We start from the raw sequence: 14,852 nt of genomic DNA, 5'->3' as shown, positions 1-14,852 counted from the left end.
CCACTTAGGAGGAGGGTCTGGAGCATGCTTGGGATTAACTCCAGCAGAGCAAGCAGATTGAGTAGGGCAGAATCTCAGGGAGACACTAGAGCAGGGCAAACGGTGTTAGCCAAGTTAATGGAGAATGACAGATTTTTGTGCTTGCCTGCCTTGGGCCAGCCAAGAGGAAGGACAACACAACAAGAGAACAATGGCACTTGCCAACACTTTAATCCCAAAAGAGTTACCACTGATTGCTGCCCCTCTGGCCCTTACCCTGAAGTCAGTGAATTAAATTACTCCCTGTATGACCCAAGTGCTTCTTGAACTGCTCCCTCTGCACTGGAGCTTGCAGCAAATGAGTCTGTGGGTGAGCCCTTGAAGAACAGTGTCTTAGCCTTCCACAGCTCTTTTTCTCTCTTGGATGTAATCCTTGCCGGTTTTCGAAGCTAGATGCTATGGGAACTCCTCTTCCTGGCATAGGTAAACCTGGGTTGGGAAGCCTGGTGTGGGACTTGTAAGTATTACAACCAGGTTACCATCTTATGTGACCTGGACAAAGTACATTAACTAGCTAGCATGGAGTTGAGCTATATCTACATGCTTAACTTAGTATCCAGTTTATTCTACTATGCAACAGGTAGATGGGACAGAGAATAGATAAATTTTGGTGAACAAAACAAGAGGTGATACATGTCTTCCTTGCATCTTGGCCAGGACTTAGGAGGCACTACAGTGGAAGGAAATGGGTTATTAAGGGACAGCGCCATGCACCAGATCATTAGGGGTCTGCTTGTTAGTTTTCCACTAGTCCTAGACAGTTCTCATTGTTCTCCTTGAGTTATGAAAAACCTATTTGGGGGGAATCATCTCATTCATAACATGAAGAGCATAACACAGTTCAACCGTACAGAAAATGGCCTTGGAATAAGATGCTCGGAAGATGTTCTTTCTCAAGACCTAACAACCAGAAAGTCATAGGTCCTAAATTAAGTGAAGGCCTAAGCATATCTGAAGGCTCAAGTTCATCTAGAGGCTCAAGTTCATCCGGAGGCTCACAGCCATAATCTGGTAAGGAGAAAGGAACAGTGTGTGGAATTAAAGATTTTCTGCAGAAGTATAAACAAGAAAGAGGTCTTCCCTTGCCTTCCTGCCCACCTTTTCTGGCCAACTCCATCCCTAGAGGAGTTGGCTCCACTGACTAGAAATCCTCGTGGTTGCCAAGGAGCAAGCATTAGGAAAACTACAACAGAAAGTCATCTGAGAGCCTGCTCTTTCTAAGAAAGTCTCCCAAAGGGTTAAGATATACTCCTTTCTGCAGTTATATAAAAATATAGAAGCAGACATAGAAAAGAACATCAGACTAAGCTACACATCCAGTGGCTTGATTCTGAACTGTGAGACTCTAAAAAGAGAACTACAGTAAATGAGAAAGAAAAATCAAACAGGTCTATTGACCTTCCTATCTCACTGTGATAAAGAATAAGGTAATACACTTTAGTAAACTGTTTTCATAAAGTTGCTAAAATAAATCCTGTTTTGATTCCCACAGAGGTGAAGAATTCAAAAGAAAATGTGCAACTAACTACCAGAAATCTGCTTTCAAATTTTCTTTTCAGGCATGCATGTCATCTGTCCTGAGAACTAGATCACACGGGGAAGGAAGAGGAAGTTTCACAAGCCTTCTTCCATTGGGCAATCAGAATTTATGTAATAGAAAACAAAGGAACAGACAGATGATGACAGCCCAGTGGCTCTCCGACTCTAGGAGGCAACAGAATTTTCTGGAGAGCTGCACACATTACAGGGGCCTAGAGTTTCTGATTCAGATGGTCTCGGATGATCTCCAGGTGATTCTAAGCACACTCAAATTTGTGTCTCATTCCATAGACACTTATCATGGCAGCTTTTTATTTATAAACATCATGCAGTTTCCAAAACTTTAACAGTCCCCAGGTTGGGGCAGTCTTGATGACCAAACAATTGATAGGGAAAGATTCAGAAAGATAGGGAAAGAAAGGTTTGGAAAGTAGGTTTGTACCTACCTCAGAAGATCGATGAGAAGGGGTAAAAACTACATAAATAACCCATACCCTGGGTGCTACAAAGAACAGCCATGAAAGTCATTGTTCTTGACTTCCTTCTAAGAGAACCAGTTATAAGTGCAATACATATTCATATCTCTGGCCCTAAAAGAGAGGCTTTGTGCCTACTTATTCTAAGGGGAACAAGAAAAAAAATGTTCATACATAGTTATGGGCGAAATTGTACACCCCACCCCCAACAACAAATTCATATGTTGAAGCCTTAACCCCAATACCTCAGAATGTAATTGTATTTGGAGATAAGGTCTTTGAAGAGAGAATTAAGTTAAAAGGAGGTCTTTATACAATCCCTACATTATAAATGAAGCATATTTTGCCTACTACCAGGAAACAAAACCTTTCCCTGTTTCACAGCTATATGGTAAAGTTACGTTTGCAAGTTGGAAGAAACTTCAGACATGGAGATACACAATGCACAGCAGGGCAATGTGCAAATCATGTGAGGTTTACTGTGGAGATGAACTGGTCGATTATAGGAGGGGAACAAATCCAAAAGCAGGGAAGGGCCTTCCTTTCTGTACTTATGACAAAGAAATGGTTTAGAGTCTATTCCTCTGTAATGTGAGTTCAGAAATTTTAGTTCTCATTTCAGTAGGAACGAAAGTACACATTTAGACACACACACACACACACACACACACACACACACACACAAATTCAGCTATTAGTGAAACTAAAAAGATCTTGCCCCAAGATACATGTTCCCAATGAGGATTTCTGAGCAGTGACTCCTATACCTCCATGATAAAGTACTCACATTCTGATTTTCAGATTTTATCATCTGTATCTCCTAAGTCCTGATCTTACACCAATTTTTAAAGTCTTCTTAAATGAAAATGGTGATTACAAGTCAGAATGTGCCTTTATGCATAGGTTCCCCACAGGTTCACGTGGCGCCTTAATTAGCCTTTAACTAGGGACCATAGGACGTCTTTGTGAAAGCTAACAGAGTGCCCCTTCCTCCCAGTGGATGAAGCCCTGTATCAGGACACAGAGCCCCGTGAACTGCACATAAGTGGATTTCCAGCCCCTCTCATCCCTGTGGCCAGGCACCCTTGTGCTGGGCACAACCTGCACAGGACAGCTCTGTGTGGTCACCCTGAATGCACTGTTCTTGACCACCTGGTCCGGTCCCTCCTACCAAGAAACACCACAAAGAGACATCAGGTCATGGCCAGGAAATCCCATAGGTCCTGAGTCACAGTAATTCAGCAGTGACTTTTTAGGACACGCCCGAGTCACACAATCCTTAAAGGGCAAGGAATGCACTTTCACAAACAGGTTGATTCAGATCCAAAAATAATAATTTCATTCAACTGAGCAAAACCCGCCATTCTGCTCAATTTCTTGATTTTATAAAATATAATATGTCTAAGAGGGGAGAAAAGTATTTGAATTTCTAAAAATTATAGGCTAAGAAAAAATAGGACTTACCTTCTTGCTGCTCTAAAGTTGATTTAAAAACAAAACAAAAAACTTGTGTTGGGTCTAAAGTACATTGGGAAGAACACATTTAATAGTTTAATTTCTTGGGGTTCACTCAAAGCATAGTTTGAGAAGTTGAAGAGTAATAATCGAGAATGGATTATAATTATAAAAAATCATTTTAAAATGTCTCTTGTTTGCTCTCTCTTCTAAAGTCAAAAGTAGGAAGGAGCTTTTCCAAAACATTTTTGGGGGAGTCTAATCTAAAAGAGCAGATAGTCCCCACTTTTTGGTCATTCTACTTATTTGTTGCTCCCTAACAACTTTCCCTTTTCAGTTCCCTAAATCAGAATTTTCTGCCAGTGCCTGAGGAGATGGCAGCAGTCCAATATGCATTGTCAATAAACAGCCAGTGGACAGTCAGGATTTTACTTATAGCAACATGCTTTCAGAGGCATTCTGTAGAAATCTACTGTAAATCAAAGCAGCTACTCCTGTATTTGATCCATACATTCTGCTCTACGGCTAATATTTATTAGGCATGTACAACATGTCAAGCACCGTGTATTCCCCTATATGGGCAATTAACCTCATTCCCATTTTACAGGTGAGGAAACTTGATGTCTAGTGAATTTAAGCAACTTGCCTAAAGTCACACAGTTAATAAATGTGGAGCTGAGATCTGAATCCGGAAAGGCTGACTTGAAAGTCTGACTTGAGAACCACAAAGCTACACTAGCTTCTTTTTCCTCAGCTTTCCCCCAAAAGCTTGTGAAATATTTAATCTGATAGAGAACTTATTTCCTGTCTAAATCCATTTGAGCTGCTATAACAACATACCACAGATTGGGTAGTTTATAAACAACAGAAATTGATTTCTCACATTTCTGGAGGCTGAAAGTCTGAGATCAGGATACTGGCATGGTCAGTTTCTGTGTCCAGTGAGAGCCCACTTCCTGGTTCATAAATGTCCACCTTCTTGCTCTAACCTCACTTGACAAAAGAGGCGAGCAAGCTCTCTACAGCCTCTTGTATAAGGTCACTAATCCCACTCATGAGGGCTCCACTCTAATGACCTCATCATCTCCTAAAGACCCTACCTCCTAACACCATCACCTTGGGGGGTTAGGATTTCAACATGTAACACGAAGGAAACAGATCACAGCACTTCCTCATTGAGGTTTCATATTTGGAACAATTATTAGCATCTAATAACCTACATCTAATTGAATATATAGAAATCTTTTCACCATTTAAAACCATTACCTTCTTTCCCACAATAATTTCTTCATAGCAGAATTTCTCAAACACTGTGATGTTTCAGTTATTAGATCACTCAGGCAGTAACTCATCACAAGTTTCCACAAGTCCACAGAATTATTAAGGCTCACAGATAATTCTTCTATAATATTCACTGTGGTTATGCCTGACCCAAGATTGTTGAAATAACAAAGCACTAGTACTAGGAGACAGAATTTTTAGAGTCAGGGGCGTAGAAGTGAGGAAATGCTAGCAGATGAGCTTGCTAAGGGAGAAAATAAAGACAAAGGTGCTCCAGGGTCAAGGGTCAAATAATCTATATGAGTCTTTCCGATCTTATCTGCATTAGCATTTATAAATGAAGTTGTTGCTGTATCATACAACTGCTTTGGCTTTGGCCTTGGAATGTGAAGCAAGCTTCTGGCTGGAAAATATAGAAGGAATCTATGTAGAAAGGGAAAATGATGAAGAATTAATTTTGAGTCCAGTTTGAAAATGTATATGTCTTTGATCAAATTTTATATTTCACAACTATTCCATGGAGTATTTTTTTTAAAAAAAAAAAAAAGATAAATCAATAGTTTCTAGAATCATTAATGACTTTCTTTTCCAACTCATAATACCAGTTAAAGGCAATACCACAGAATTTTTACATTTCTTTTTGTTTCTTTTTCTCTTAGACAAAGTTCTTTGAGCTACTGATTTTAATCTTATTGACTGGTCATTCCTCGTCAATTATCCAAAAAAAAAATTATGATTTTTGGCTGTGGAAAAACCTTGGTTATCCAAAATCATGCATGCATAAGCTTTTTCCACATCAAGGACTTTTACCTAAATGAAGTTTCTCCCTTCAAACGAGAAAGGTGTTCACTCATTTTTTGTTGGAAATCCTCCTCTAAAATGCAGTGATATACTTCATTGCTTCCTTAACATGAGGACACTGGACACAATTTATTGATGACTAAAATTGTCATTATTAACATCTTTGAACTGTGTGGTGATGCACTTTTGTTTGTTTTAAAATGTTTTTCTTCCTTCAGGTTAAAATGTCAAACCCTACCTCAGTTATCTTCATATACTGTTACCAACCTTCTTCTCATTCCTCTTACAGGTTTTAGTAAACTAAGAAATTAGATAAAAACCAAGCATTTAATAATGGTAAGCTACATGTGGGTTAGCAAACTTCTAGAGTCAAACCTACTAAGTAAAGCAAGGAAGTAAAAACTAATTTCAGGGATGAACTAAGTGTCCGATATGAACCAGCCTTTGTACTAGACATTTGATATACATAATCCACCAGTACCATTCACAGTAACTTTGTGAGGAGGGTGACATAATTTTCAATTGACTAATAACTAGATCCCCCAAAAGTTAAATTCCTTATCTAATCCATCCCATTAGTAAGATAGAAGGTTGGGATTTAAGGTCACATCTGTCCAGATGCCATGCTGATGTTTCGTCCACTCAATCCTGCGTTGAAGCTATGTGACGACGTCACGGTGTGTGATGTTAGTGTTGTCAAGAAGAAACATTCTTTCCCGCTCTGACCCTTTCTTCCTGGATGTGCCCCACTCCACCTCCTCCAGCCCAGGGGCATGGATTCTTTATCTGACTGGTGAGTCTGGAAGAAACTGCCCATGGTGAGCTAGTCTCATCCTCCCTCTTTCTCTTGGAATTGGGCTCACCAGAGAGAACCCGTGCTCTCCTCTGCTTGGCTCCTGGGTGGGAGTCAGCTAGTGGGCAGGGTAAGTCTCCCTAATTCACTGAGTGTTTCTGGCTGCATATAAGGTCCTGCAAGAAAGAGATGAGCTAAAAAATGAATTAATTGAGGAGAATTGTTTAAAGAAAATAGATAAAAAGTAGAACTCTGAGATTATAAAATAAAACCTTTTACCTCTCCACTCTCTTCAGCTGGAAGAAAAGACTCTGGTACTAAGAAATGGCCTCAGAGTGAAGACCTTTGTAAAATTTAAGATGGTGCCTAGTAGCCTTTCTTATCTGGATAAAAGGAGCTCTAAGACTCCCGAAGGCGTTGTCCCATAACAGCCTGACACTCGGCCCAAAGTAGAGAGAGATCTGTCTGACTTGAAAAAAACAACTGTGGATGTGGGCTTTAGGGGTACTGATCCTATGGAATTCTTAGGAAATCCACAGTTTTTAAGAGAGTTACACTGACAAGCACAGGAGCATGACCTAAATGCGACAGAAACCATTCAAAGGAAAAGAGGCCTCTGTGTACTTGACTTTCTATGAGCAGGAACCAGGCCAAGGAAGCTATTTAGAAACAAAAAAAAAGCCATTTCTTGCGGGAAAGGAGAACGTTTCAGAGGGTGGAGCCAAGAGCTATGGAGAACTATCCACCAGTGAGCCACCCTTGAGGAGCAGAAGTGGGTCCTCATCAAGGAGCATCCCCTGGCCCAGGAGCAGGGGGACATACCAGCATGGACTTGGATGGAACTACTGTGGACCAGTGATTGCTATCTGTATCTGTGTGTGTGTGTGTGTGTGTGTGTGTGTGTGTGTGTGTGTGTTTAAAAATGGATTATATATTTTAGTTATCCTTTCCCTATTTCACCATTTCTGTTGGGTGTGTATGGAGAGATGCCTTATCTTTTTAGTTCACTACTTAAGGATCAAGAGAATACATATCTGAAGCGATATATCTGAAATGTCATATCTCATTCCAGAAATGATGAAAATCATGAATAAACCTCTGGATGTAGAGGCTGATGCCATAATGGGGTAAGACTTCTGGGAACCCTAGGATGACGATGAGCATATTTTCTTGTAGGAGACATGTGAATAAATTTTGCCAGAGGCTGACTATACTTGATTGCAAAAAATGGACAGAAATTCTTAGTGGTACCTCTAAACAAGACGTTGTATCAAATTCTCTACCCTTTGATCTGGGTTTGGCTATGAGACTTGCTTTGACCACAAGGACAGGAGAAAACACAATCCAAGCAGAAGTTTGAACCGCACTAGCTGCCCTCTCTTACTAGTGAGAACACTGGAACCACTGTGTGAGGAAGCTCGGACTAGCCTCCGGGATGATGAGGACCACACGGAGAGAGAGGCCAGCCTCCAGGTGACTCTCCACAGCAGCTGTATGACTGAGCCCAGGTGAGCCAAGTGAAAAAATCACCCAGTACTTACTGTCTGCCACATACTTTTGTAGAAGCTTTATATGGGTTACCTCATTTAATCCTTACAACCATGAGAAATAACAACAATTGCGGGTGGTTTGTTATACTGACAAAGCAAACTGATACAACCTTACTTAGGTTTCTCTATTCCCCATAATGTGTACTCTTATTTAAAGAGGACCTAGGAGAATGACATGAGTCATGGATAAATCACAATTTGGAAAGTAAATGCTCATGCATTTAAAACCAAAGATTATTGCTATGATTTTAAAACACAAACCTAAGCAGCACGTGTCAAATACTTGTCCTGATAATGCCTGTCACCCATTGGATGATCACGGCCAAATTACACACCTTGATTTTAATGCAGTATACATTTACAATATTCCATTCATTTGGCATAAAAACATTACTATAAACCATACACACAAAAAAGGCATGTGTTTCTGAACACTGAGGACAGTTTTCCTTTCCTTTTGAGAGCTGTGGTCTTAAGCACGGTAAGGAGAAAAAAAAAGTGCTAAAAATAAGATGCTCTCACATGCAAGCAGGCTCTGCAGAAAGGCTCTGCAGATGCTGTTTGATAATGCAGTGTGCTGAACAGGTGTCTTTGCGCACTGGAGGCGGGACAGCACACAGACACTGAGCAGTTTTAACCTTGGCTGAGTTTCTGTCTGATAAGAGATTCTGAAAACTAGAAGAGCTAGTTTTGAAATGGAGGTAGATAGTTTCAAGTGTATCACAAGTGTACTGTTCAGATCGCCAAAATAAAGAACACTGGACAGGTGAAATGCAACTTCCCAACATGGCCCCACTGCTATATTTCAAACCTTCTTTTGATATCTAAGACTGGTCCACCGCCATTTCCTGCTGTTATACTAAAAAGAATAGAAATTAGTGGGATGTGAACTAGGTTTCTAAGGAACATCAGAAGTTGATTATGGCCCTGTTAATCTTTCAGCGTGTGAAAGGCAATCAGGATACTTCTTTCGGAGTTGTACAATCTGCTTAGAGCTCCATTATCTATTAGGGAATTGTAAGAAGGTGGCCAAGTGTTGAGCCTGGGGAGATATTCAAATCCCAACTCTGCCACCACTGGGCCTTGGCTACCTCACTGGTTTCCATGTCTCCAGCAGTAACAGGGCAATGAGTAATAAACACATGACTGCTTTTGAACCTCTGCTCTGTCACGTTCCTTTGTAGTCGCCTTCTCTATACCTTATCTTCCCCAGGTATAATACCTACTGTGTAGTTCAGTGGAGAGAATTGCATGAGATAATCCAGGCAACACTCTTAGAATAGTGCCTGGCAGAGTAAGTGCTCTCTATGTTACCGATTATTTTCTATTCTATGCTGTTAATTCACTCAAAAAACTAATGTAGATTCAGGAACTATTGTATAAATAGTGGGTTTGCTAATGTACTACCAACTATTTATTACCTATCTCATCTATAATCATAAGTGAACACTAACATCTATGCATTACTATATTATTTAGGATTTTAAATTACTTTTGTTCCGATTCTTTTATTGCAAAATCTCTCTCTCTCTCTCTCTCTCTCTCTTTTGAATATGAAAGCAACTCGTGTTCTTTGTGGGGCAGGGGAAGAGAGGAAGAGGAAGAAACCAAATGATACAAAACTATTTTACACTGAAAGAAAAAATTTCACATCATCGAATACTGCTATATATAACAATTACATAAAATTACCAATGACCAAGTCTAATACATATTCTTCCAAATTCTTTTCTCATCTAGAAGGTTGTCAATACTTAAGAGGCAGCACTGTTCAGAAGAACAGATGCTGAGATTGTAAAATGGAGAACATTTCCCTGGTAAACCACAGGAGTCCTCTGAGGCTTCTCCCTGCCAGGGGCATCTCTCAGGGCAGGTCTCATTGTACTTGAAACCACCAGCATTTTGTGAAATCAGGTAAAAAGGAACACCAAAGGCAACGTGGAAAGAAAAAGGAAATTTTAAACTTAAAGAGAATCTTCATGTTCTGGTTTCATGTTAAAGAATCTCAAGGTGGTTACCCCGATTCCACACATCCCAAACAGCCAAATCGATCTTGAGAAAGAACAAGTTAGAGGTATCACACTTACTGAGTTCAAATTATACTACACAGGTAAAGTAATCAAAACTCTGTGGTATTGGCATAAAAATAGACAGATTAATGGAATAGAATAGAGAGCCCAGAAATAAACCCATATATTTATGGTCAGTTAATTTATGACAAAGGAGCCAAGAATATACAATGAGAAGAGGACAATCTCTCAATAAGAAATATTGGGAAAACTAGACAGCCACATGCAAAGGAGTGAAATTAACCACTATTCTACACCACACACACAAATTAACTCAAAAAGGATTAAAGACTTGAATGCAAGATCTGAAGCCATAAATCTTAGAAGAAAACATGGGCAGTAATCTCCTTGACATTGGTCTTCGTGTTGAATTTTTGGATTTGACTCCGAAAGCAAAGGCAATAAAAGCAGAAATAAACAAGTGGCACTACATCAAACTAAAAAGCTTTTGCACAGCAAAGGAAACCATAAACAAAATGAAAAGGCAACCTACTAAAAGGGAGAAAAAATTTGAAAATCACGTATCTGATAGGGTTAATATCCAAAACATATAAAGAATTCAAAATACTGAATAGCAACAAATAAATAAAAAAAACAATCCAATTAAAAATGCTTAGAGGATCTAAATAAACATTTCTCCAAAGTAGATATACAGATGGCCAACGGGAACATGAAAAGTTGTTCAACATCACTAATTATCAGGGGCATACAAATCAAAACCACGATGAGATATTCTCACACATGTTAGGATGGCTATTGTCAAAAAGACAAGAAATAACAAGTGTCGGCAAGGATGTGAAGGAGAGGGAACCCTTATACACTGTTGGTAGGAATGTAAAATGGTGCAGTCACTATGGAAAATGGTATGAAGGTTCCTCAAAATTTAAAAATAGAACTACCATACGATCCAGCTATTCCGTTCTGGGTATTTAATTGAAGAAAATGAAATTTGAAAAGGTATATGTACCCCTATGTTCATTGCAGCTTTATTTATAATAGCCAAGATATAGAAATGACCTCAGTGCCCATTGATAGATGAATGGATAAAGCAGATGTGGTACATATATACAATGGAATATTACCCAGCCAGAAAATGAAATCTTGCAATTTGCAACAATATGGATGGACCTTGAGGGCATTAGTCAAACAGATAAAGACAAATACCATATAATCTAACTTATATGTGGAATCTAAAAACAAAAAACAAATGAACAAATAAAACTCATGGATTAAGAGAATAGAGTGGTGGTTATCAGAGGAGGAAGAGGCTGAAGCGGGTCAACTGTATGGTGATGGATGGTAACTGGGCCTCCTGCGGGCATCATTTTGTAGTGCATACAAAGATCAAATCATTATGTTGTGCACCTGAAACTAATATAATGTTGTATACTAACGTTACCTCAATTAAAAAGGTGAATACCTTACCTTACACCTATCAAAGGAGCTAAACAACTCTGGAAAAAATAACCAACAAAAGAAGAAGGAGCTGACCAAATTTCTTATACATTTACCCAAACATAAATGGTTCCATGAAGCAGTTGTGCTGTGTAGTACTATATAGAATCAACATCTATAGATGTTGAAAAAAATAATTTAACAGACCTTTTAATACCAATAGAACTTAAACTTTTCCTCATATTGGAATTTCTATTTTGGATAAAAGGGACATTGCACCTTGGCTGTTGTGCTGGTAACATTCACAACTGGAATTAGTGGACAACTTCCTATCTCACCAGAATTACAGTAAATTCTACAGCTAAAGAATAATTATTTGTTCTTTCACGCACGGACCACCAATATCCATGCAGAATAATTCCCAGAAACCATGAAGTGCATATAGTTTTAAATATCATAACTTCCATTTCTACTTTCTATTGAGCATTCATCATAATTTAGATTTTAAAATATCTCAATTCTGTTAGCCAAAATATACACAACACAATAGAAATGATGGCAGCTGTTAGGTTGATTTTATTTTTACAAACCAAGTTGAATATCCCGTTAAGTAATTTTAAGTAACATTCATAAAATAGACTATGGGATTGATGTTCTTGTCCACATCTTTCAGGACATGGGTTTGTACAGGCTACTGTGACAGAGACTTTCACGTGTTTATCCAACAAGAATTTAGTGAGTGTCTATTATGTGCCAGGCAATATGAAAAGATGAGGTTAGCTCAGTGAGCAAAATAGACATGGTGTCATTCCCTTTAAAATATATTTTTTTAGGTAAGCAAACACACAAAAAAAGCTTATATAAAGCATTTCTAAAGAAAAAAAAATTTCAGAAATGTGAAATAGATTTCTGGAATATTTAAAATACAGACAGAGCTGAAACCAAAACTGACTGACACAGCTTCCTGATCTTAACACATTTAAAGACAGAACTATGACGATAATAAGAGAAATATATCTTCGGTGTTTTGTGTGATTACAAAAATTATCTTAATTTCAGTAACTGGTATCAACTATGACACAAAGATATAATAGCTTAGAGTTTAAGAGAGGCTGCAAAGTCAAATAAACCTGTGTTGGACTCCCAGCTCTGAGCGAATGGGAATAACACTATCAGCCTCAAGTGGTGCTCAGTAAGGTGCCTGACGCAGTGAGCGAATTCTCAAAAAATGCAATCCTTCTGGTTCAAATGTTAATATATGAAAAAGCTATCAGAAAATAATAAAGGAGGAAAAAGTTTAAGCAACTAGGCTAGTATAATTGAACAAAAAGAACTTATTTCCATCTAATCGTTAATGTAGACCCCAAAATATGCCTCAGAGACATCAAAGAATGAAAAAGGCAATTTCTATAACAGAAACACTAAAAGAAAATAGGCTGAATATTTATCTGGGGTAATGGTCACTTTCTATGAGACTTGAGACTGCAGAAGAAATCTCAAAGAGAAAGCTAGTCAAAGTTGACTACATAAAATTTGAAATTTCTGTGCAATAAAAAATAACAAATACAAAGAATAAAAACCAAAGATTGTAAGAAAATATTTGCACAAAACATAATAGACATTATATGGTACTTAATATTATGTGAAGAGACAAGCCCAACTGATAAGAAATTAACATGTCAACAAATTACTGAGCAAAACATACAGAAAGACAATTCACAGGAGATAAAATATTCTCAATAAAAATATGAAACGATACTCCTTGTCTGCTATTTAGCAAAAAAATACAAATTTAAAATAACATAGCTAAAATGAGTGAGGGAATAAGAATTAACTTTCCTTTATTTATTAGATTAAATGGAAAGAATGAAAATTACTTATTGTGTGTTTACACTGCTATCAGTGGTAGGTATAGGCATCTAGATTCAACAGAAAGGAGAAAATGTCCAAAGCACTCCAAGTTTCAGCAAAGGGCAATTAATAACTTGACAAATTTTCTAGTTAAACAACAGCAAAAATATGCTGATTGAGATTTTTCTCTACCAATTGTTAATCTTTTCAGATAAGCTGACATTACTATAATTTTGATTCATTAAAGAAGAGACTTCGTTCCATAAAGAGTTCTACATTTTTGAAAGGAGAAACTATCTCATTTCGCCACCATAGCCTTTTATTAAAAAATTCAATCCTTGATGAAAATATAAAAGTTGAACTAATTTACAAATAACAAAGCGTTCAACTGGATTTAGTGGGTAAACTAATTACCTACACTTCACCCATAAATGAAGTCTGAATTATACAAAATATAAAGTGTAAGAACAAATGTCCAGAATTATTTCCCTTACCATTCATATACTCCTTAAATACAATATTTACAGTAAAAGCAAGACAAAAAATTAGAACATAAATTAAGTTATACTTGAAATAAACCAAGGAATATACCAAATTTGGCATGGGAGAAAAGATTTGAGAAAGCATGACAAATGGTGATCAGAAGAAATCACACTTCAAGCCTCAGTTATATTTTCACTTGCACTATAATTTTCAACTCCATTTTTGTGGTATCGATGTTGTTTTAAGATGCCAGGTGGTGTGGATGGGTTTTAAGTTGATTTAAATGAGAAAGAGCAGAGCATTCTATAACTCCATCTATAACTAATACATGTTGCTCCATGATGACTTAATCCTCCCTTCCCTTGCAATCAGTCGAATGGATGGTATTCCTAATTAAAGTAGTCATTCGTAGGTTAAATATATACATGTTAGCTCTTGGCATATTTGATTTGTGATGGCAAGTTAAAAAAGAAATAGGTGCTCAGTAGAGAACCAATCTGGTCACTTTCTCAGCCCAAGAACTGTCTCTTAATTCAGATACTATATTTAAAGTTATTTATTTAATGCAATGAATATAACTAAATTACAGTAGAAGAGCTGCAGGAGATTCAAAGGTTAAGAATCAAGAAATCACAATAGCTTCCCTTAACTAAGCTAATAATTTATGGGGAGAAATAAGCAGGTAGAAGAATAATAAAAGAATAAGAACTGGCCAGAAAAGGAGAAAAAGGATCCGGCATGAACTGCCCAGCAGGTGGAGGCTACAAATTGGAGCACAGTGCTGCCTCCTCTCTCACTAGGGCCAAGAAAGTGAAGTTGAAAATGAAAAGTGCAGAAGTTGACCTCTGAGCAAATGTGCTTCAACCTTGGTCTGTAACAGAAGCCAACGGCAAATGTGGTGAGCACCCTCCTAGGCCAGAATCATCGGATTCTTAAAATGCACTTCAAAAAAGCTGTGATATTAGTTCATGATTTTCGGAACTTTGAGTTTATTTTCTTTTACTGAATATTATACATTAAAATATTAACAAATTAACTTCTATCAAAGGCACATTGTATGAGATGCACGGAAATTTCCTTCTCTGTTCCTTGCTATTTATTTTACTCAGTAAATGAAAAA

At 37.8% G+C, this 14,852-nt stretch overlaps 1 protein-coding gene across 2 annotated transcripts in view; it reads right to left on the bottom strand.

Annotated features, from left to right (window-relative positions):
- STX11 (syntaxin 11) overlaps positions 1–14,852 on the bottom strand; it is a 42,750-nt gene that overhangs the window by 6,894 nt on the left and 21,004 nt on the right. The window lies entirely within an intron of this gene.

The sequence above is a fragment of the Rousettus aegyptiacus genome, unplaced genomic scaffold, assembly GCF_014176215.1.
Source record: "Rousettus aegyptiacus isolate mRouAeg1 unplaced genomic scaffold, mRouAeg1.p scaffold_m13_p_1, whole genome shotgun sequence".
Taxonomy (NCBI): Eukaryota; Metazoa; Chordata; class Mammalia; order Chiroptera; family Pteropodidae; genus Rousettus; species Rousettus aegyptiacus.
Note: the sequence above shows the minus strand (reverse complement) of the source record. Positions and strands in the feature narration are given on the sequence as shown.